Source organism: Stegostoma tigrinum, chromosome 21 (genome assembly GCF_030684315.1).
Source record: "Stegostoma tigrinum isolate sSteTig4 chromosome 21, sSteTig4.hap1, whole genome shotgun sequence".
NCBI classification, from domain to species: domain Eukaryota; kingdom Metazoa; phylum Chordata; class Chondrichthyes; order Orectolobiformes; family Stegostomatidae; genus Stegostoma; species Stegostoma tigrinum.
The window spans coordinates 43,157,622-43,182,227 of NC_081374.1; the positions used below are offsets into that span (position 1 = coordinate 43,157,622).

Sequence of the window (24,606 nt, forward strand, 5' to 3'; positions counted from 1 at the left end):
ATGGAAAGTGATGTGGAGGAAGGGAAGGGAGGAATCATAGATGGTGAAGAAGAAGGTGAGAGCGGGTTGGGAATTGGAAGCAAAGTAGATAGACATTTCCAATTCCAGGCGAGGGAGGGAATCAGCACCAATGATGTCACTGATGTATCAGAGAAAGAATTGTGGGTGGAGTCCAGAATAGGACTGGAACAAGAAAATTTCCACTACCCCACAAAAAGGGCAACTGTAACTGGGGCCCATATGGGAAGCCATGGCCACCTCTTTGACCTGAAGAAAGTGAGAGAAGTTAAAGGAGAAGTTCTTCGGGGTGAGGACGAGCTCAGCCAGGTGGGGGAGACTGGTGTTGGATGGGGACAGTTCAGGCCCATTTTTTCAAGGAAGAAGCTGAGACCCCAGGGTCATCCTGGTGTGGGCTGGATATATAAAGGGATTGCATGTCCATTGTAAACAGGAGGTGGCTGGAGACCACAAACTGTAAACTCTGAAACTGATGTGAAACATTAGAGGCATCGCAGATGTAAGTGGGAAGGAACTAGACAAGGGGAAAAAGAAATCAAGTCAAGGTAGGACGAGATAAGTTCTGTGGAGCTGGAACAAGCAAAAACAATGGGTCTCCCTGGGCAGTCCTATTTGTGGGTTTTGTGAAGGAGGTAGAAGCGGGCTGTGTGAAGTTAGGAGACAATGGGCTTGGAGGCTGTGATGTGGAGATCACCAGATAAATGACTGGTGCGGACACAATAGCTTGGTGTTCGATGGTGGGGTCATGGTCCAGAGGATGGTAGGAGGAGGTATCTGAGAGCTGGCACTCAGCCTCTGCATGGTAGAGGTCAGTACACCAGACTACAACAGCACCGCCCTTATCGGTAGGTTTAAAAACAAAGTCAGGGTTGGATTTTAGAGCACAGAATGCAGTCAGTTCAGAGGGAGATGTGTTGGAATGGGTGAGGGGGGACAGGCAAATTGAGGCAACCAATGTCATGTTGATGATTCTCAACAAACAGACCAGGGCCAGGTAAAAAGGCCAGAGGGAGGGTTCACGTGGAGGGATAGTATTGGAGCTGGGCGAAGGGGTCTGTGGGATGGAGAAAGGACTCTTGTCCAAAGAAACAGGCACAGTGGCAACAGACGAAAAGTTCAATATCATGTCGTCCCTGAAATTCGTTAAGGTGGGGACTCAGAGGGATGAAACTCAGACCTTTGCTGTGAGTTGCCGCCCATCCCTATCAGAATGTGCAATGGAAATAGAAATCTAGCTGTGAGAGGGGATGGTACAGGTTGCCACTGTCCATGGTGTGTATGCTGAGATGTGGGGGGGAGCTAGCCAATGCTGGAGGCCCACAGGAGAAAGCAGCAGGCTGGACACATCAGATATCCTCTTTGACATTCATGCCTGCCTTCCTGTGATGCCCAGGAGAATGCAAATACTCCATGAGATGCAAATACATATAAATAGGCCTTTCACTTTGTTGCAGTGCGATTCCCATCTTGGCATTCAATCCTTGGGTGGAAAATTAGTCTCTTTTTCTTGAGGTCAAGAATCTCATTTATCTGATTCTGCCATATTTCCCAACTGACTCAGTGTTGTCCACATCATTCAGAAGCTGGGAAAATGCTGTCCTATATTTTGTATTGCAGTGTGCGGGCAATTTATTTATGAGTGTGTGCTACTCAATCTTTAGTTCTGTGCATGTGTTGTAACTTAAAAGAACTGATTGTGCATAACCCACATTAACTACCGAGTTACTGTGCCATCTGGAAATTGGGGAGAACATCAGTTCAATGGGAACTATCGGGATGGTCAATAGGGATTTGACTTTAGCAATGTATTGAATGTCAAGGGAAGATCCTGTACCACAATCTGCATTGCTTCAATTCTCTGGTGATTGCCTGTCATCAGCTCACACCTGGCTCAAAAATTACTTCCCATTATCAGCCCAAACCTGGGGGCTGTTGTGATACAGTGGTAATGTCTCTACTTCTGAACCAGGAGGCTCATGTTCAAGCCTCACCTACTCCAGGAGTGCATAACATCAGCCCAAAACCTGAATGCTGTCCAAGCATTCCTGCATTTGTGTATGGAGGCCTCAGGAATATAAGAATTGTATTTAGCAAAATTGGCACAAAATGTCACAATTGAATGCCACGATGTGGCGGTGCCGGTGTTGGGCTGGGGTGCACAACGTCAGAAGTCGTACGACATCAGGTTATAGTCCAACAGGTTTATTTGAAATCACAAGCTTTCAGACCACTGACCTGACAAAGGAGCAGCACTGCGAAAGCGTGTGATTGCAGATTAGCCTGTTGGGCTATAACCTGGCATCATGTGACTTCTGACAATCGAATTGTGAAATATAGCTTTTCATTTAAAGACGTTTCATTCACACTCAAAACAATGGTTGATCTACTATTAAGAAGTCAACAAAGTGCTTATGAAATCAGAAAATAATTATATAATTGTGGGTGACAAATTGTGAGGGTTTTCAAAGCTGTAGCTATCAAAGTGGTTATATGTGAACTAGCGATGTCACATAATTTGATTTTTCAAAATGCAGTGTGACAAGTCACCTCCCGTTCCTTGTCAAGCAAATATTCAAATATAGTCTCATCTTGTGTGTGCATTGTATTTTCTTCTCCTTCTCCAATGGGGAAAATAATAACTTACATTTATATAGCTCTTCTTCATGATGTCCTAACATGCATTACTGAACAAAGTACTCTTTGAAGTAAAGGCACCATTGCAATGTAGGAGACAGGGCAACTACTTTGCATGCAGAGATAGTAGGAACTGCAGATGCTGCAGAATCCGAGATAACAAGGTGTAGAACTGGATGAACACAGCAGGCCAAGTAGCATCTTAGGAGCAGGAAAGCTGATGTTTCGGGTCTGGACCCTTCTTCAGAAAAAATAATGAAGGGTCTAAGCCCGAAATGTCAGCTTTCCTGCTCCTCTGATGCTGCTTGGCCTGCTGTGTCCATCCAGCTCCACACCTTGTTATCTTACTTTGCACACAGGCTGTTTCTGTAAACAGCAATTAGCTTACGGCCTGATAACCTGCTTCAGTGATATCAAAGGGTAAAATATTGGCCAGATCATTATTCCGCTGTTTTTCAAACGTCGCTCTGAGATTGTTTATGCCCGGCTGCAAGGGAAAATAAAACCTCAGCTTAATATCCCATGTGAACCTCCAACAGTGCGGCACACCCTCAGGACTGCCTTCCAAGCACAAGTATGAATTTTGTGCGCAAAGTTTTGGAGTGGTATTTGAACCACTCAGGTGCAGAGTGCACCAAGTCTCTTCAATTTGACCCCAGTGAGATGGGTGACAAGGAATTAGATGAATCTCTTGGCTCCTTCTCAGCTTCACTGGGCAGTATCAGATACTTATTTTGGAGTGTAGATGTATCAACCACCTGCCTTTCAGTGATAATGGGAACTGCAGATGCTGGAGATTCCAAGATAATAAAATGTGAGGCTGGATGAACACAGCAGGCCAAGCAGCATCTCAGGAGCACAAAAGCTGACGTTTCGGGCCTAGACCCTTCATCAGATCTGATGAAGGGTCTAGGCCCGAAACGTCAGCTTTTGTGCTCCTGAGATGCTGCTTGGCCTGCTGTGTTCATTCAGCCTCACATTTTATTGCCTTTCAGTGAGTCAGCTTTTGGAGACTAGCTGTAAGATCATAAGATATAGGAACAGGAATAATCAACTGGCCTGTCAACTCTCCGCTACCATTGATAAAGATCATCGCAAATCTAACTGTGGTTTTAACATCTGCCTCCCCATTACCATTGATTCTACATCTAACTAACTTAGCCTTGAATATATTCAATGACTCAGCCTTCATTGTTCTCTGGGAAAGAGAATCCAACGATCCCCCGAGAAAAGAAATTCCTCCTCATCTTGATATCAAACACACATTGCATAGCCCTGAGTAAAGAGAAAGTTCAAGTTTCTCCTCCTCCCATGCGTCCAATCTAGTGCCGTTGTGACAGCAAGTGATTCTAGCCACTGCGCCCTGAAGATGAGGCTCTAACAAGAGTCACTGTTACCAGGCAGATCAACAGGAACTCCACACCTATTGTGGAAGCTGCATTAGCCTCAGCTCAAAGCAAGGAGAAACCGTGTCACAGCTTTCTCAAGGCAGCTGGGGAGAGGCAATGTTTTACCAATTCAAAATCCACCAGATGGCAGACTTTGCCCTTTGTCGTGAATGAAATAAAACCTAGGAAAATAAAAAGACCAACAGTCTGTCGACAAAATGTCCCAATGATTGCCAGTTGCTAACTTACGGACAGTCAGAATGGCTTTATCTATGACTGCCTTTACAAACTGAGCGAAGGGAACGGGAACAGCTGGAAGTGACAGAACACTGACCTCAGCACACCTCAATGTAATAATCAGATTTTATAGCTGAGTGGATACAATTGCGGCTGAGCAGCTGAATAATACAGGATTCTGCTTAACCTCTTGGGTCAGTGCAAACATAAAATGATCTTGGGATTCCTCCCTCAATGTCCTTTCCAATGTTTACCTTTCAGCCAACAACAACCAATGTGTTTTGAGGAAGGGTCATCGCGTTAACTCTGCTTTCCTTCCACAGATGCTGCCAGACCTGCTGAGTTTCTCCAGCAATTTCTTGTTTTTGATTCTGATCAGCCAACAGGACTGCCTGGTCGGTATTTCAATTCACAATGGGAGCTGTGCACAAATTGGCTGCCATTTTCCCCAACATTACAACATCGACGACACTTCAAGATATATTCCATTGGAAATAGACGCTACTGGGGTTTGAGATAACAATGTGTAGAACTGGATGAATGCAGCAGGCCAAGCAGCATCAGAGGAGCAGGACTGGGGAGTTGCTGAGTTTGTAAACACAGCGCATGAATGCAAGCTTGTTTTGTTTTAAAATTATGGAGCGCATGAGACCATTCCGGCCCTGGGCCCGTGCTAGCTCTTTAGTCCCGCTGCTGTGTTACCATACAGTCCTCCGATCAATTTGTGTCTGCTTTAGAAGTTACATTGTAAGCAGCTTCCTTTCGACCGATGTAGGGCTGAGCAAATAAGTGAGAGAGGGTGTATATGATTGAGAAGGGATTACAAAGCAAGTGAGGCATTGTCCAGCCTGTGTGTGAGAGAGAGAGAGAGAGAGAGAGCGTGCGTTGCTGGTGCTCATTGATATTCAGGCACACCACTTCCGCCTAATCCCCATCCAGCAAGGATCTGAACTCTCAGCAAATACACGCACCGTCAAAGTGGAGCAGGCAGTAGAGTATACCCTGAGGTCTGTCTATGTGGCCGGGCACTGATTGGAGGCTGTAATGTGAACAAAGTTTACAGGCGGGAGGACTCCCTGAAAATCACCAGGCGCCAGTATGGAAATGGACAACAGCTGGGATGGGCTGGTAAGACAAGCGTTTCACATCCGAACTTTCTCCTTGCGAAAACAGGAAAGTTTTCAACGGGCTCGCTCTCTGCCCTGGAAGCAGGCATTTGGGCTTGATGGGTCTTAATTCCTCAGAGAGCGTGTGATAATGGTCGTCTCTACACATCTATTAATCTATACCGACGTGGTTAAACCCCGCTCTGAAACTCACCTTTTTAGCATCGGGGCAGCAGCATGTCTGTAACGCTGAGAAAATATGTAGTCTTTATTTAAAAAAAAACAAGCACAATAGTGAGAGGAGCAGATGTGGGATTTGAATTTCGAACTGCCTGCGTGGATATTTGGTTGAGGCAGCTCAGAGTGGGTGTTGCACCGTCTGGAGTGGCGAGCCCTCTGTTTTGACAGGCTGGAAACCCGTGTGTGTGTGTAGGTAAGGAGGAGGAGAACTGTAGGGTTTAACCCTGGGGCGAGAGGGAACTTCCCTCTGCCTTCATTCTGAGCAATCTCTCCACCAGCAAAATCAAGCCAATTTGTTCTAAATGAGGGCGTTGTTCGCTTTTTTAAAAAAAATCGTTGTACCCATATATGTCTGCTGTACTCCCTCCCCCTGGACTCGTCGGATGGTGCCACTGTCAGGGTAAGGACACTGGCTCCCCTCCCCAAGCTCCAGCTCTCTCCCCTCTCCCCCTACAGTGACAGTAAGGATCTGGGTCAGCACCCCTTAGGGACGGGGTGGGTGGAATTCCACCCAGTTTAAGTACAGCCTCCTGTTGAGGATTCAAGTGGAAGGTGGGGACCCGGGGTAAGGGTGATTTAGTGTCACTGGGTGAATATACCAGCCAGGAGTATGCCATTCAGCCCATCAAGTCTGCTGCACCATTACATACGATTATCAGATTCCAGCCCTTCCCTCATGACATTTAGTATCTTTAATGAATAATGAATAAAATTCCCGCCCACCCCCCCAAGTGGTGCTGACCCACTGACCCTGATCCCTACTGTCACTGTAGGGGGAGGGAGACAGAGCTGGAGTTTGGGGAGAGGAGCCAGTGTCTTTACCCTGACAATGCCACTGTCCGACGAGTCCAGCGGGAGGGAGTACAGCAGACGTATGGGTACAACAAATTTTAATGAGAGTCTATCTAACCTTGTCAGGAAGAGTGCTCCACAAGACCTTTAAGATTCAGGAGTTAAATTAGGCCACTTACTCTTTGAAGTCTGCTCCACCGTTTGATCCTGCTTTCTCCCCGTAACCTTTGATCCCCAAGAACCTACATATCTCTGTCTCAATCACTCAACATATTGGCCTCCACAGCCTTCTGCAATGAATTTCACCAACTCCCCACCCCAAGCTAATGAAATTCCTCCTTATCTCATTGACCTCTGTGGAACCTCACCGTAAGAAAGATCTCTTTATTCTTATTCTCTGTTTTCTAGTCAGCCAATCCACTAGTACCTTGTCCCTAATACCGTGGGCTCTTATTTTATTTGACTGTCTCCTGGCAGCACCTTGTCAGGGGGCCTTCTAAATGCCCAAATAGATCACATCCTCTGGGTCTCCTTTGTCTAACCTGCTTTTTATTTTCTGAAAGAGTTCTAACAGATTTGTCAGGTATGACCTCCCCTTGGTAAAACCATGCTGACTCACCCTATTTTACCCAAACACTTCCAGTCCCTCCAAGCACTCTACAATCTCATCTTTAATAACAGACTGTAAAGTCTAAAGGTGCACAACTCTTTTGGGAGAAAACAAATTGTCTGATCTGTTTTTAATTAGGTGACCCTGATTTTTAAAACAGAAAGTAGGAATGGATTGTGTGATTATTCTCCCAGAACAAAAAAACACCCCTGTCATGATCCTGGTGAGACCCTCAGGATCTTGTATGTTTTAATCAAGTTGCTGCTTCCTTTTCTAAATCCTGATGAATACAAGATTAGCCCATCCAATTTTTTCCTCTTGAAACTTGCTATTAATCTAGCAAACTTTGTCTGAATTGCCTTCAATGCATTTAATTGAAGAAGGTGCCCAATGCTGTGCACAGTATTCCAGATGTGGTCACATCAATGCCCTGTACAATCAAAGCAAAACAGCTCTATTTAATCATTTCTCTTCTAATAAATTATAGCATTCTAGTAGCTTCTCTGATTACTTGCTATACCTGCATACTAACCTATATAAAGGTAGATGCTGGAATAAATACAGAATGTTGGAGAAACTCATCAGCTCGGCAGTGTCTGCAGAGAGAGAAAAATGGAGTTAAAGTTCTAAAGATGTCATTGTGGATTCAAATGTTAACTCTTAAGTTCCTCCAGCATTCTCTGTGTACTAGCCTTTTGCGACTCATGCACTGGGGTGCCCAGATCACTCTGTATCTCGGTACTCTGCAATCTTTCAGCATTTGGAAAATATGCTATTTTATTCTTTCTGCCAAAATTGAAAATATCACACTTCTTACATTGTACTCCACTTGCTGCATCATTGTTTAGTCAGGTGGATGGAGAAGTGGGTACAGAGAGGGTGAGTTGGTGGGATGGAGGATTAGTGTCTCCAGGAACTGAAGCTTAATCTTAGAAATGGCTGCAAACCAAGAGACCTTTCAATAAAACTGTATTTATTCCACACATGTGAATATTTTGATGAATGAATATTGGAGGGGGTGGGGGAAGGAATAGTTACAACAGCTGTCAAGGTTAATCTATTTGAGTCTCTTTCAGTCTCACTTAGTATATGAACACAGTGCTGGCAGCTCCTGTGCAATGCTAGTGTCCTTGTCTCTGAGCCAGGAGGCCCAGGTTTAAGTTCCACCTGCTCCAGAGGTGAGCAGGTTGGTTAGGAAATAACTGTGAAGGCAGACAAGGGACTGGCAGCATGGTGTCTGACGGTGTGTTGGGGAGAGAGCCATTTGGAGTTGCAGTCCCTTTGCTGTGTGAGGAATCCATTTAAGAACAAACGTGGACAGTTGAGTGGCACAATGGCTTAATAACTAGCACTGCACCCTCACAGCATTGAGGATCCAGGTTCGATTCCAGCCTCGGGCGACCTTGCGGAGTTTGCACATTCTCCCCGTGCCTGCGTGGGTTTCTTCCTATTGTCCAAAGGAAGTGTAGGTTAAGCAGATTGGACAATTTAGCATGACTATAGTGCCCAGGGAGGTACAGGCTAGGTGGGATAGCCATGGGAAATTCAGGGTTACAGGAATAGGGTTGGAGGGTAGGTCTTCAGAGGTCAGTATAGACCAATTGACCTACTTCCACATTGTAGGGATTCTATGATTCTATTCACTGTATTAGTACCAATTCCCCACACAATCAGCGAGAACAGACAGACATGTATCACTGTGAACCTTTTTCTACAATAGGGCTGATACTAGTTTAAAGCCCCTTCAATAAGGAACTGCATTTTCATAGTGCCTCTCATGAAATCACAATGCTGCTAAGCACTTTACCTTGGTTTTAGTATTTATGTAGAGTAGCCACTGTTGTGTAGGGATCACAGGAATAAATTTTCCCACAGGATCCCACAGTTAGAAACATGATAATGACCAGATTTTCTTTTAAACAAAATTGCTTGAAGGATAAATAAGCAGCACACCAGGGAGAACACTCCCACTGGTCTCCAAATTGATGATGTGGAATCTTTTAATGTTTGTCTGAGAGGACAAACAAGACGCAGATCAAAAATCTCATCTGTGCTAGAATGTCAGACTGGACCATGCCAGACAGGATCATAAATGGGGTGGTGAGCTGTGAAGCAGCAGTGGACATGGAACTTTCAATGGTAGAGCAGCTGGAGCCCTGCTCTGACAGGCTCCTGGACTCCACTGAGAGCCTGCAATAACTTTCAACCTTCCAAGTGGGGTCAAAGTAGGAAAATGCACCATAGATCCAGAAAGCACGTTCCAGACTCTCAACATCAGTATCTAGAAGGGTAAGGGCAGAAGGTAAATGGGAAAAGCACCTCCAGCAGGCTTGCCTGCACTCTACTCACCATCCTGACTTGGAAATATATTACTTTTCCTTCTTTGTCCCTGGAATTCCTCTCCTAGCAACATTGTGGGCCGGCCCACAGCACAAGGATTACAGCAATTCAAAAAGGCAGCTCACCACCACCTTCTCAAGGGCAACTAGCGATGGCAATAAATGCTGACCAGCCTGCGACACCTACATCCCATGAGTGAACGAAAAAAAGGAATAGGCTTGACTATATGCCCACATCTCTGAAGTGGGACTTGAGCGCATGACCTCGTGATTCAGGAGACAAGAAGAATCACTGAGTCACAAAATCATTGTTCATTGTGAAGGAGCAGTTGGGATGGATGTTTACATGTTCTGGTTCTTTGATTATTTAATTGCCTGGACCTCGTCATAGTACTAAATGTGACATTGAGGTCGGGAAGTGGTAAACATGACGAGACTGAATTATACAGCCAGCATCCAGTATAGCTCGTGCATGGCAGATGGAGATAGGGAAATGTGGCCTGAGCAGCATTTAACAAGAGATTAGTGTGTACAGGGAGCACTGCGCTAGTAAACAGCAGTGAGGGAGACTCGAGAGGGCAGTATCTTGTCATTTGGTACAGACAACATTCTGGGGAGGTCAGTGGAGTATGAAAATAAAATCATCTAAGGCAAATATCCTAAGTTAAATACCTTGCTGATATGGTTACTGCTTGTACAAGGCCCTGTTACATTCCATGCCGCCTCAACAGGGAGCTAGTGTTGTCAACTCGGATGTGTTCCCAGAGGTTTAATCATGTGACCTCCATCCTCTCAATTTCCAGCCCTTTCCATGCCAATTGCTTGACAGACAAACTCTTCATTACTTAATTGATTTTTAAATTTTGTTTTGATCCATTCATGGGACGTGGGCATCGATGTCTGGTCCAACATTTCCCTCGCCTGTTGACCTTGTGCCAAATGGCAGCAGCTCATTGGTACAGCCACAGTTTTGGCATTTCCAGACCCACTTGATGTGCTAGACCATTCCATTGAAAGCATCCTGGATGCATCACGGAGTGGAATGGCAACTGCTGTTTGCAAGACTGCAGGAAACTACATTCAGTTGTGAACAAAGTCCAGTCCATCACACCAACCAGCCTTCCATCCACTGACTCCATCTACACTTCCTGCTGCCTCGGGAAAGAAGCCAACATAATCAAACATCCCTCACACTCCAGTTATACCCTCTTTCACCCTTTTCCAGAAGATACAAAAGTTTTTGAATACACATCCGAACAGATTCAAGAACAGCTCCTTCCCTGTGATTATCAGACTTTTGAACAGACCTCTCAAATATTAATTCTGATCTCCTCCTCTCTGCGCCTTCTCTGTGGCTGTAGCACTGCATTCATTATTCTTTTCTGCCACCCTGATGCACTGCTATCTGCCTAAACAACATGCAAAACAACACTTTTCACTGTATCTCAGTACATGTGGTAACAATAAATCAAACTAAACTAGTTAATCAAGCTTAGTCTCCCAGCTCCTATAAAGGGATTGGAGCTTCTGTTCCTAGGGCATTTGACAAGGAACATCACCATTACAACTCTATTTCCATTTCTTGACAGTCCGTCAAACAGCCCTATATTCTATGCCCTTTATTAAGATCTAAAAAATCTTTGTTTGAAGAACACATTTTCTTGCCCATTGAATCTCTTCCATCTGTGGTTGTGTGCAGCAGTGTCATGGAGATTTCAGCGCAGATATTCTGTTGGCCAGATAGTCAGTTTGGCACCACCACGAGGCATTGTGTCCTTACAGAATTCCCTTTGTACTGGATTCTGAGGAAATTCCCTAGGAAATTGGATTTTCCCTTGGGTAATTCCCCAATTCATGGAAGCCTCCAACAGTATCCATTTAAATTAGACAATTTGGAAATTTCTGCTTCAATTAAGTAAATGGTTGCTCAAGAAAAGTTGGACTATTAAGGACATAACCTGACTCCCGAGGAGCTATTAAACTGACTCTATACTAGCCTCACGCACGGACACGCCTCTCCTAGACCCCCATGCACCCTTCACCCTCTGACTTGATGCCCCTTCCCCTGTGACATGACACCTCACCACCCGCGGTATCTGTGCAAACGCCCTTTTTCATTCAGAAACCTCCCCCCCCCCCCCCCCCCCCCCCCCACCATCCACGACTCAAACTGCGATAGCAGGCAGTGAGTGATTGGTACTCCTCCACCAATCTAGCCCTTCTTGCCTGGAATGAGGTGAATGTCGTCATCTTGTTTCCTTGGCACCATATCCTTCAAGGTATGGTCTGGTCACAGACAGTACCAAGATTCCTGCCTCTGTCCACAGCTGTACAGCTGCCTAGGACACACCGCACTGCCCTTGTTCAGTAGTAGAAACCGCATGAGCATGGCCCTGTAATAGAATCTAATGTCATGGTGCATTCTAAAAGAATATGTCATGCACAATGACATTTTAAAGCAGACATTGGTGCCCATCACCTCCTGCACCCTGTAAAACTATGGAGTGCCAAGGTAGAATCTGTGGAATGTGAGGTTTTTCAGAAGCTCAGAGATAATGGGAACCGCAGATGCTGGAGAATCCAAGATCCCTGCTGTGTTCATCCAGCTTCACACTTTGTTATCTTATTCAGAAGCTCTGTCTGTCTAGGTAGCTGTAAAAGATGCTGTGGGCTTTGAAGAAGGAGGAGGAATTGTTGCAGTGTCCATAAATACCTGTAGATATGCAAGCTTTTGTGAAACTGCATAAATGGAAGGTGTTTCTGTTTGATCTGTCTGGCAGTGGGGTACTGACCCATACAGGGTGGATTTAAATCCATGCTGTTCTATGTGGGTATTGTTACTAACCTGTTACTGCTGTCTCCAATTCATAGAATCATTCAGCATAGAAAAAACATATCTGTGCTGGTCCTTTTGAAACAATTTAGTTCTAATTCTTCCATAGGCTTGCAAGTTTATTTTTCAGTTTTCAACTTTAATTGTTTTGAAAGTTGACAATTGAATTTGCTTCTAAAACATTTTCAAGCAACATGCTCCAGACATTGTATGAAAATATTTCCTCCCTGACTTCATCTAGTTCTTTTGCAAATTATGTTCAGTCTATGTTCTCTGACCCTACAACCAGTGGAAACAGTTTTTCCTAATTAACTCTTACGGAAACCTCCTAACAGTTTTAAACATCCTATTATATCTCCCCTTAACCTTCTTTGCTCTAAAAGAACAATTCAAAATTCTCTAATCTCACTATGTAACTGAATACTTCCCCACTCAACCTTCGCAGTTTTCCTTGCAGTTACAAAAAGAAACAGATGGTTCTGTGCCTTAAGAGAGAATAAGCTCTCTGCATTCAGGTGAGTCTCTGGGGTCCACGTACTGTACACTATTGTGACAGTCTAAACCCACCCCAATTCACTGCAAAAGACAAAAACTTGTCTTCGTCTTTCCTTCATCGATCTTTTGAGACCTGGATTTTCCAGTTTTTGTTTGAAGTAAGGTAGAACCTAGTCTGCTTTCTGATTACGTGAAAGATGTTTGCTTTCTCCATTATCATTTTAATTTTACATATGCAAAGAAAGAAGGCCTCTTTTAGGTTGGAAACTTAAGGGAGTCTGCCTAAAGCATGTGATGTGGTCTATCAGCTGTCCTAACACTTGAATTCTCATCCTGTGCCGGAGCAGAGCTTTGCTGGAAAATAATATTGTTCCCACAGGATGTGATGGAAAATGCAGTGTTTTCCATTCCCTTTTCTTTGTGAAGTGTTGTAGGCGGTTTGCAGAGGAAGGGGAGTGGTAGTGGAGATCAGAGTTTGTGAGAGTTGACAAGTTCATTCCTGTGCTGTTCTCATCTTTACCTGGGCTGTTACAAATCCATCAGGCGTGTTCCTTCTAGTCTCTTGCTGAACATCTTTTGGCCACTCGTGCGTGCACTCCGTACCCAGTAGGATTCTTGCCGATGTAACCCAGTCACGTGTCTTTTCCCACTTTGTGCCAGCCTCTACTAATGTTGTTGTTCAGAGTTTGGCACCATCGAACAGTTGAGGCAGAGAGCTGGTGCTAAGTTGGGTGAACCAGCTGTTACCAGGAGTACAGTCGCTGTTTTCTTTTCATGTGGGTTCTGGAATGGTTCCAGCTATGGTTCTGTAATTGTTGCTGTTCCCTCTTGTCAGTGGGTCATAGGTTGGAGGTGTCTGGAGACACGAATGATGCTGAGGGTATGTGCGACTGTTGCAGACACCATTTAACCAATGGGATGTCAACCCGCAATCCCATCTGCCTCCCTCAAGTGGACATGAAATCCCCTGACATTGGGGATATTAGAGTTCCACAGGTGTTCTAAGGAAGTAAGAACTAAGAGCAGGAGTCAGCACTTCAGTCCCTCGAGCCTGTTCCACCATTTAATATGATCATGGCTGATCTCATCTTGGCCTCAAGCCCACTTTCCTGCTCGCTCCCCATAACCCATTAAACCCATTACAATTTAAAAACCCACTCCTTAAATTATCCCAGCATCCACCGCACTCCAAGGGAGTGAATTTCAGAGATTCACGACACATTTGAGAGATGTAATTCCTCCTCATCTCTGTTTTAAACCTGCTACTCCTTAACTGAGGGTGAGTTTTTGAACTGAGAGAGATTTATCAGACCATGGGATCCCTCATATGAATTTGCTGCTGGATCAAAAGCGCTTCATTGATTGAGTGTAAAATGTTTGGGAAGACTATGGACACGAAAGCCATTATATAATTTTTTTGCTACTTTTCCTGGTAGCCCGAGTGACTGAAACATTTGTTACCATCTCAGACGATGATTACAAAAGAATGATTGTGCAGGGTTACAGGGAAAGACAGGAGATTGTACACCAGCACTCTGACTGTTATTTCAGGCCAATGAGCTGAATGGCATCCCAAAACTTCTGTCCATTCTGTGATCTCCTTGGAGTTCAGTGTGACTTGTTCACAATCATTGCCCTATGTGTAGACCTTGCCCAGTTATCAGAGAGGGTGCAGCAAAGTAATGGCTATTGGCAGCTTGAACCATATGTGAGCTGTGTGCTTATGTGATGACTGTGACAATGTGGAATTAGTGACTTGGTTTGTGCAGTAGCTGGTGATAGCTGCCTGTACTTGAGTGACTAACTGAGGACCCACTTACATGTTGGGGTTCAGGTGGCCCACAACCCAGTGGTCTCAATGTGGACTTTACAAGCTTCAAAATCTCCCCACCCCTGATCTCATCCCAAGACCAGCACCTCCCGTCCCCGCCTCATTGACCTGTCCATCATCTCTCCCACCTGTCCGCCCCTCCCTCCTCACTGACCAACCCACACCCCCACTCCCTATCTCCACTCAACTTCACTAGCTTCATCCCCACCTCCTTGACCTGTCTGTCTTCCCTCTACCTAACTACCTGCGATCACCGCCCCAACCTCTTTCTATTTATTTCAGATACGTCTTCCCCTCCCCCATTTCTGAAGAAGGGTCCCAATCCAAAACATCAGCTTTCCTGCTCCTTGGATGTCACCTGGTCTGCTGTGTTCCTTCAGACTCCAGCATCTGCAGTTCTTACTATCTTTAAGTTCTCCTCAAGCCTGGTCCTGCCTGAACTAGCAGAACAATAGAATTATTCAACACCATTAGAGGCCATTGTGCTCACAGATTCTGTGCTGGCCATTTGAAGGGCTGTTCCATTAGTTCTGTTTGCTTTCTCTTCCCCAGTGACCCTATGTTTTTTTTAAATTCAAGTATTTGTCCATTTTCTCTTTTAAAATCTGTTTCTAACCTTCACCTTATGCAAAAACCTCCTCTCCTATACCTAAGTTCTTTTGTGAAGTGTTCTCTGATTCCTGACTCTCCAAAAATGGAATCAGTTTCTTCTCTTGGCGAAGCTGTTCAGAACTGAAAGTTTTGATTAAATCTCCCATTTATAATATCTTTAGCCGTCATGACGCTGAGAAAAGTAGTTACAGTCTGCTGAAGTAAGTAACATTAAATTATTTAAGAAGCATCATGCTGTGGCTTTATCTTGCCACAAGGCTGCAAGAGACAATGTGACATTGCATCATTTCCTGTGATATGTTCTACCTTATTAGCATGTCTCTCAATCTGACTCGTGCCCTGACACTACACCCTCACCTTCCCTGCTTGGAGGAGAGACATGACAAAAGCCCCTGACTCCTAGAAAATCTTCTCTGCATCATCTCCATTAAGCTGCTTAATAACCAAATTTACTATCTTGTTAAACACAGCTGAGTGAAATGCTTTGTCCATTGCTTTGTGTAGCGTGGTGGCTCAGTGGTTAGCACTGCTGCCTCACAGTGCCAGGGACCCAGATTCGATTCCAGAATCTGTGTGGAGTTTGCACATCCTCCCCATGTCTGCATGGGTTTCCTCTGGGTGCTCCGGTTTCCTCCCACAGTCCAAAGATGTGCATGCTAGGTGGATTGGCCATGCTAAATTACCCACATGTCCAGGGATGTGCAGGCTGGGTGGGCTAGCCACAGGAAATGCAGGGCTATAGGGTTAGGGTGGGGTGGTAGGTCTTCAGAGGTCAGTATGGGACTCAATGGATCAACTGACCTACTTCCACATTGTGTGGATTCTATACATTGTATTAGTAGCAGTTCCCCACACAATCAGCAAGAACAGACAGATATGTATCACTGTGAGCACTTTTCTACAATCGGGCTGATACTAGTTTAAAGCTCCTTCAATAAGGAATTGCATTTTTCATAGTGCCCTGCTCAAAATCACAATAGCACCAAGCACTTTACCTTGGTTTTAATATTTATGTAGAATACCCACTGTGTGTAGGGATCACAGGAGTAACTTTTCCCACAAGATCCCATAGTTAGACATATGATAATGGGTGGGTCTGGGTGGGGTGCTCTTCAGAGGGTCGGTGTGGTCTCGGTGGGTTGACTGGCCTGCTTACAAATACAGGGATTCCATGATTCTAAGAAGGCATTTTACAAATCACCATGTTTCAAGTTTGGGGCTTCTTGACAACAGAGTAAATATTTTCTCATCGACCTTGTCAGGAATATTATTACACATCTCTGGAGCAAGTGGGCCTTGAATGCCCTGGCCCAAAGGTAGGGACATTATCACTGCATCACAAGTGCTCTTTGATAACAGTGTAGCATTGGAGTAACATTAGATTAGATTAGATTACCTACAGTGTGGAACTAGGCCCTTTGGCCCAACAAGTCCACACCGCCCCTTGGAGCGTCCCACCCAGACCCATCCCCCAATAACCCACACACCCCTGAACACTATGGGCAATTTAGCATGACCAATCCACCTAGCCTGCACATCTTTGGACTGTGGGAGGAAACCGGAGCACCCGGAGGAAACCCACGCAGACACGGGGAGAATGTGCAAACTCCGCACGGACAGTTACCCGAGGCTGGAATCGAACCCGGGTCCTTGGTGCTGTGAGGATGCAGTGCTAACCACTGAGCCACCGTGCTGCCCTTAGGTAAGTCATCATCAAGTGAAAGAGTTTAGTGAGCTTGTAAACTGAATTCTGTAGAAATGAACATTCAATGCTTAAAATTGCAAACTTGCTTTGACTGATTAAAACTCTGTCCGTTCCAGCTCAAAGATAAATTGTGCAAAGGGGTTGCTGTATTTGGTGTCAATGTCATATGTGATGGGAGCTTGACTGAATATCACAAAATTAAAACCTTCAGCCTGACTCGAACAAGACTGTTGAAGAGAGAGCAAAGTGCTCTGAACAGTAAAAAGTTTGTAATATTTCCAGCTGTACAGTGTTTCCTGATATAATTTACTTTGGCTCTATTCATTGAGCAGTGTCCTGCACATCCATATAGTCAGCAACGTGTTTTAGTAGCCAAAATACCTAAATTCAATCACCATTCAATTAGATCATGGTTAATCTGTATCGGAACTCTATTGTCAGCCTTGAATCTGTGACTCTTAACCTTGGCTAGCAATGATTCATCATTCTCCGTTTTGAAAACTCCAGTGATTTCCCCCTTGTCTCAGCTACTTTTTGGACACAGAACTTCTAGATTCCCAGCATTGCTCATTGACACTGCCCCTGTCTAGCCTAGTTCTAATATTGGGTGCTTTCCCTTCAGTCGGGACATCCCCACCAGATGGAACAGCTCACAATTCCTTTTAATCATCTGTAGAATTCTATTACGTTCTGTTTTTCACTAAGATGCTTCTTGAATTTTATTTCTACAATCTCCCATTTCCAATTTCCCCGATTTCCACCATTCGATGTATCTTTAAGAGTTGGGAATTGCTGGGTCTCGGACTTCCAGGGAAAACTGCTTCCAGCTCATCTTGGAGGCCGACCCAGGGTTGATGACCCCAGAAAAGGGGTAACCATTGTGCACTCGTAACGATGTGTATGGAACTGGGAATTCAGCAGTTTCAGGAGTCGGGAATTTATCCTTTTCCGCTATGCCTCAATGTTCGTTTTAGAAAACATTGCTCTGGGGTTAGAGCATTGTTTGCAAGGCCCAACATTATTGCCCATCTAGATTTGCATTCCAGGAATTTGAGCTGACCCTTCCTCTTGAGCCACTGCAACCGAAATAGTGTTCAGGAGGGTGCTGTAGGATGTTGATCCATCGGCAGTGAAGGGACGGTGCTGTATATTTCCATGTTAGGTTGGTGTGTGACTTGGAGAGGATCATAAGCTTGTGGTGTTCCCATGAGCCTGCTGTCCTTGTCCTTGGTGGTGGAAATTGTAGATGTGGAGGGAGCCTTGCCGGGTTGATACAATAGTAGAGCAAGTGTGTGTTTGGGGTGCCAATCAAGCCGGCTACTTTGCCCCCAGATAGTGCTACACTTCTTCAATATCTTTGCATCAAGACTAGGCTCAGTATGGACGCATCATGTCCACTGAACAAAGAACAAAGAAAATTACAGCACAGGAACAGGCCCTTCGGCCCTCCAAGCCTGTGCCGATCAAGATCCTCTGTCTAACCTGTCATCTATTTTCTAACAGTCTGTGTCCATTTGCTCCCTGCCATCCATGTACTTGTCCAAATATATCTTAAAAGATGCTAACGTGTCTGCGTCTACCACCTCCGCTGGCAACACGTTCCAGGCACCCACCACCCTCTGTGTAAAGAACTTTCCACACATATCGCCCTTAAACTTTCCTCCTCTCGCTTTGAACTCATGACCCCTAGTAATTGAGTCCCCCACTCTGGGAAAAAGCTTCTTGCTATCCACCATGTCTATACCCCTCATGATTTTGTAGACCTCAATCGGGTACCCCCTCAATCTCCGTCCTTCTGATGAAAATAATCCTAATCTACTCAACCTCTCTTCATAGCTAGCACCCTCCATACCAGGCAACATCCTGGTGAACCTCCTCTGCACCCTTTCCAAAGCATCCACATCCTTTTGGTAATGTGGCGACCAGAACTGCACACAGTACTCCAAATGTGGTCGAACCAAAATCCTATACAACTGCAACATGACCTGCCAACTCTTGTACTCAATACCCCGCCCAATGAAGGAAAGCATGCCATATGCCTTTTTGACCACCCTATTGACCTGTGTTGTCACCTTCAGGGAACAATGGACCTGAACACCCAGATCTCTCTGTTCATCAACTTTCCCTAGGACTTTTCCATTTACTGTACAGTTCGCCCTTGAATTTGATCGTCCAAAATGCATCACCTCGCATTTGCCCGGATTGAACTCCATCTGCCATTTGTCTACCCAACTCTCCAGTCTATCTGTATTCTGCAGTAATCTCTGACTGTCCCCTTCACTATCTGCTACTCCACCATTGCTACAGAGGGATTTGAATTAGCAGCAGAAGCACATCCACGGAGTACTGGTAAATGTGAATGCTTTAGCATGACATTATTCTGTGCAGGTATGGCTACTTTCAATCATGGCCTACGTTGAGTTCAAGGAGTACTGCTGAGAATGTTCGACTCCATTAGTGAGGAGGATGTCAAGTTGCTACATCAGCTCGTTAACAAGTGATCGTGGCTGGAAAGGGCACAATGAGGATGTCACAATTGAGCTCGACTATGAGAACTTCTGTGGTAAAACTGCAGATTCAGCCCGCAGATGAAGAGGAACTAGTTTTTTTTTTAAATTCTGTCATGTGACAAGGGCACCATTGGCTTGACCAGCACTTATTCCCCATTCCTCATTACCCAGAGGGCAGTTAGGGGTCAGCCATGTTGTTGTGGGTCTGAAGTCACATGTAGGTCAGACCAGGTGAGGATGGCAGTTTCCTTCCCTAAAGGACATTGGGCTTTTCCAACAATTGACCATGGGTTCATGGTCACCATTAAACTCTTTAATTCCACACATTTGTTGAGTTCGGATTCCACCATCTTCCGTGAAGGCATTTGAGACAGGATTCCCAGTTCAGCAATAATAACACTAGGCCATCACCTTCCCCAGCTGCCACGGATGGCACTCCAGAGTGGCCTCGCCTCAGCAGAAGCAGGATAGATGTGACCACCACTGTACCCCAAGTGGGAGATCATGCTGGGAAGTGAAATAAAAATTGCAACAGTTCAAGGCACTTACCTTGGAGCCAAGTGTAAGCTTCCCTCTTGCAAATGAGTGCATTGCTGAAGCTGGCTATAAATCTGAAGGGGAAGTTTTCTTCCAATTTGAGTGTTTTTTTTCTGTGGTTTGACGCTGAATCATGCTTTTGCCTTGAAACCCTGTTGTACTTCTGCCTTGACCTCCAGCCTGACCCAACCAGCTGACTCTCTCACTGCTACACCTTGTTTTGCTGAGGTTTGGAAATGCACCCATAATGTCAAGTTGCCACACTGTTTAGTTTTTCTGCAAACTGAAGATTGGGAAGTCCGTAATGTAATAAATATCTTTTTGTTCTAACCCACATGCTGAGTTCCACAAAGCTGCTTGCATCAGAACATCCCTCCCACACTAGCTCCAGCCTGTTCTAAGCCAGCACAACTCATCACTGACAATGCCAGGTTCCAGTCCTTTTACAGTGCCAGCATGTTTACTGAAAACCATAAATTACATCTTCTTTGATCTAATCTTCATATCGCTCTTTGCTCATCACTGCTAATCGAGAATGGGTCGTTAAATTGAGTCAGTGTAATGTCACTGATAGTATAGACGGTCATTACATGATGAGGGAAGACTGTCCCACTGACAGTCTAGGTGTGAGCGAGTTACACTGCTAAAAATAATGAATGCCAATTGTCACTTCATCAGCAGCAACTTTGTGCTTTCTATTTTTTTTGGTGGGGATTATGCCTTTACCATGAGCTTAAAAAAATCATTTGAATGTGTGTTGTAAGTAGATAGTTGGATTAATTCTGCGTTAACTTCATTTCTTTTCTTAGTATACTTGTGTTTTATTTCTAAAGTAAAACCTGTTGCATTGCATGCTTAACCATGATGTTAAAATTTCTTAATGAACTGCCAGAAGTGGTAGATGCAGGTACAGTTACAGTATTTAAAAGACAGGCACATGAATAGGAAAGGTTTGGAGGGATGTGGGCCAAGTGCAGGTGAATGGGACTAGAATAGTTTGGGAAACTGTTGATATGGATAGGTTGGACTGAAGCATCTGTTTCTGTGCTGTATGACTCTGACTCTGTATGAGGCAGACTTGGTTTGGGAGATCACTGTTAGTTGCAAAAGGGTTTGCTCGTGACTGTGGTGGATGGGAATTGGAGTTGGGTGACACTGTTACCGTGATCATGGTTGACCAGTTAGACAATATTGGGTTTGTGTTCTGACACAAAGTTTGAATACTTTTCCACAGGACCAGACCCTTTGTTTAAACATATATTGCATCTAAATGAACGAGCCTGACTGATTAACTTCAGTCGGTTGTCCGTGAAGCTGTTACCACGTCCGCAATTGTTCATTCAGTGCTGTCCAATGACAGAATTTCATCTAACAGATGACATTTTTGTTCTGGGCTTTGCAGGCACGGGGCAGCTGAGTACCATCTGTACTCATGCCAAATTAATTCTTCCAACTGCCAGGGCACGGAAGTGGATTTTTATCTCAAAGCATGATGTATCAATCCGCTAACATTTGCAAGTTTTGGGGAATCTGACCTGTAACTGAACACACACCAATGTTGACTTGAATTCTGCAGCTGTCACAATACCGTATAAAGGATTAAATTTAAGTATGGCACCATCTGGTGGAAGATGCAGGGGCAATGATGATTTTGTATTTACCAAAGAAAAACGAGAGACTGTGGGTATGGATCAAGGTAGTGTAAGTAAGTGACAAAATGGCCACTTCAAAGTATGGCTTTTCCCCCTGTTGCCGAGTTGATTGGCCCATTGTGAAGCAAAACATAATAAAACATGTCGAGATACTTTGCAGGAATGTGATCAGACAAAATTTTGGCACTGAGCCAAAGAGGATTGATCATTTAGCCAGATTTTAAGGTGTGTCTTAAAAGAAGAGAGAGGTGGAACCCTAAGTCAACTCTTTGTTTACAACATAGAGCAATGGGCGATGTCATGAATGATACAGATATTTACAAATGATCTCTGGTTACAGAGGCCTGTAGATGTTCTTACCCATTTGTTAAGCAATTGTCCTCTGTACATTTGCATGTTGAGCTCTCATTTGTCAGAGGTGTCCTGAGGTACATGGAATACAACACACTCTGCTTACCTGAGACACACTCTTCCCTGTTCTGTCTCACCAGTTTGAGGCATGGAGGCCCACTGTGGGAGTGAAGGCAACTGATTGCCTGGAATAATGTCGGGATATTCCTGAAGGAATGGTCAGGTTGGTGCAGAACGGTTTGGTAAGTGGCTGTGCCTGTGGGTATGAGGGAATCCTACCGCAATCACTACTCATTGGCATAAAGAAGAATGCAATGTGATCTTTATTGAAACACACACAGAGGAGCTTGAAAGGATAGATACAAAGATGTAGACACCCTGGCCCCCACTTGTGGGAGAGTCTGGGACTAGAAGGCTTCATCTCAGAATATGGAATGCACATTTAGGACTCGGATGAAGAGGAATTTCTTCTCTGAGATTTGTGAGTCTACGAAATGCCTTCCTGCAGAGCGCTGTTGAGGTTGGGCCATTGAGTATGTTCAAGATTGAGATCACTTAGATTTAGTAGTCAGTAAGGAAATTATAGGGAAAAGGCAGGAAAGTGGAGTTGAGGAATCAGATCAGCCTTTGATCTCATTGAATGGTGTAGCAGACTCGATGGGCTGAATGGATTACTTCTGCTCACGTGCCTCATTGTGTAAAACGGGGCCCTTATGTGGGTCATCGGACCAAGAGAGGTGACAAGCAGGAGGGTGGGAAAACTGATGTGCGATTCTCATGGTGGGGTCACTCTCTGAGATACATGGTGGAAACCAGGCAAAGTGTGGATGGATTGGGATGGTGCAGGATTAATATAACATGCTTCCACCACTGGGATGTTGGAGGCTGGCCAAAATAGGACTGGTATGTAAAACTGATCTCACTTCCTGGCTTTAAACATCTTATGTTAGATGAATATGGCAAATCCTGACCTAGTCACGTGTAGCACAAACTTGCCAGGAATCCAAGAACCTTCAAGAGTGTCCATGTTGGGAATAAAATGTCACTGTGATGTGATAGGCCTCAGAAACTCTGAGGCATATTGTTTGAAAGAGGTTTACTTTGTATTTAAAGCTTTATCTGGGTTGGTTGGAGCAGCACATTTGCTCCTGGACACATCATTCAGTGAAAGTGAATTGAGAAACCATCACGAATTCTGCTTCAACATTTGTAAAAGTGGAATTTGAGAAGGTGGTACCAGTGGAAGTGAACACAAAGCTGTCTGACTGTAAAAGGCCAACTGGTTTGTTGAATGACCTTTCGGCAAGAACATTTCTGATCCTGATAATCATATAATTGTTACAGCAGAGAAAGAGGCCATTTGACCCATCCCCTCCATGCTGGCTCTCTACTATCCACTATCAGCCCTTTTCACCGAATCTCTATTGCTGTGATCCCAACTGGTGACAATACTGGACAGATCAGATCCCAGGGTGAATTAAAAGCAAAATGCTCTGCTGGAAATCTGGCAAGCAAAAACAAAGTGCTGGAGAAACTCAGCGGGTTTGGCAGCATGTGTGGACAGAGAAACAGAGCTCATGCCTATGTATTAGAAATCCTTCAGAGGGTGAAGATAGATAAGTCCCCTGGGCCAGATGGCATTTATCCTCGGATCCTCTGGGAAGCCAGGGAGGAGATTGCCGAGCCTTTGGCATTGATCTTTAACTCGTCATTGTCTACAGGAATAGTGCCAGATGACTGAAGGATAGCAAATGTAGTTCCCCTGTTCAAGAAGGGGAGTAGAGACAACCCTGGCAATTATAGACCAGTGAGCCTTACCTCAGTTGTTGGTAAAGTTTTGGAGAAGGTTAAAAGGGATAGGATTTATAATCATCTAGAAAAGAATAAATTGATTAGGGATAGTCAGCACTGTTTTGTGAAGGGAAGGTCGTGCCTCACAAACCTTATTGAGTTCTTTGAGAAGGTGACCAAACAGGTAGATGAGAGTAAACCAGTTGATGTGGTGTATATGGATTTCAGCAAGGCGTTCGATAAGGTTCCCCACAATAGGCTATTGTACAAAATGCGGAGGAATGGAATTGTGGGAGATATAGCAGTTTGGATCGGAAATTGGCTTGCTGAAAGAAGACAGAGGGTGGTAGTTGATGGGAAATGTTCATCCTGGAGACCAGTTACTAGTGGTGTACTGCAAGGGTCAGTGTTGGGTCCACTGTTGTTTGTCATTTTTATCAATGACCTGGATGAGGGCTTAGAAGGATGGGTTAATAAATTTGCAGACGACACTAAGGTCGGTGGAGTTGTGGATAGTGACGAAGGATGATGTAGGTTGCAGAGAGACATAGATAAGCTGCAGAGCTGGGCTGAGAGGTGGCAAATGGAGTTTAATGCAGACAAGTGTGAGGTGATGCACTTTGGTAGGAGTAACTGGAAGGCAAAGTACAGGGCTAATGGTAAGATTCTTAGTGTAGATGAGCAGAGAGATCTCAGTGTCCATGTACACAGGACAGGTTAACAGGTCTGTTAAGAAGGCAGACAGTGTTTTAACTTTTATCAATAGAGGAATCGAGTTCCGGAACCAAGAGGTTATGGTGAAGCTGTCCAAAACTCTGGTGCGGCCGCACTTGGAGTATTGTGTACAGTTCTGGTCACCGCATTATAAGAAGGATGTCGAAGCTTTGGAAAGAGTGCAGAGGAGATGTACTAGGATGTTGCCTGG

General features: G+C 44.7%; 1 protein-coding gene across 3 annotated transcripts in view; it reads left to right on the top strand.

Annotated features, from left to right (window-relative positions):
- Positions 1-5,176: 5,176 nt before the first annotated feature.
- Positions 5,177-24,606, top strand: part of LOC125462898 (DENN domain-containing protein 2C-like) — a 104,933-nt gene continuing 85,503 nt past the window's right edge. For 2 of the 3 annotated variants that reach the window (XM_048553381.2, XM_048553383.2), the window contains exon 1: positions 5,177-5,405. The gene's annotated coding sequence lies outside the window, so the exon portion shown is untranslated. The remainder of the gene's footprint in view (positions 5,406-24,606) is intronic. The other variant, XM_059653474.1, reaches the window with a different exon arrangement.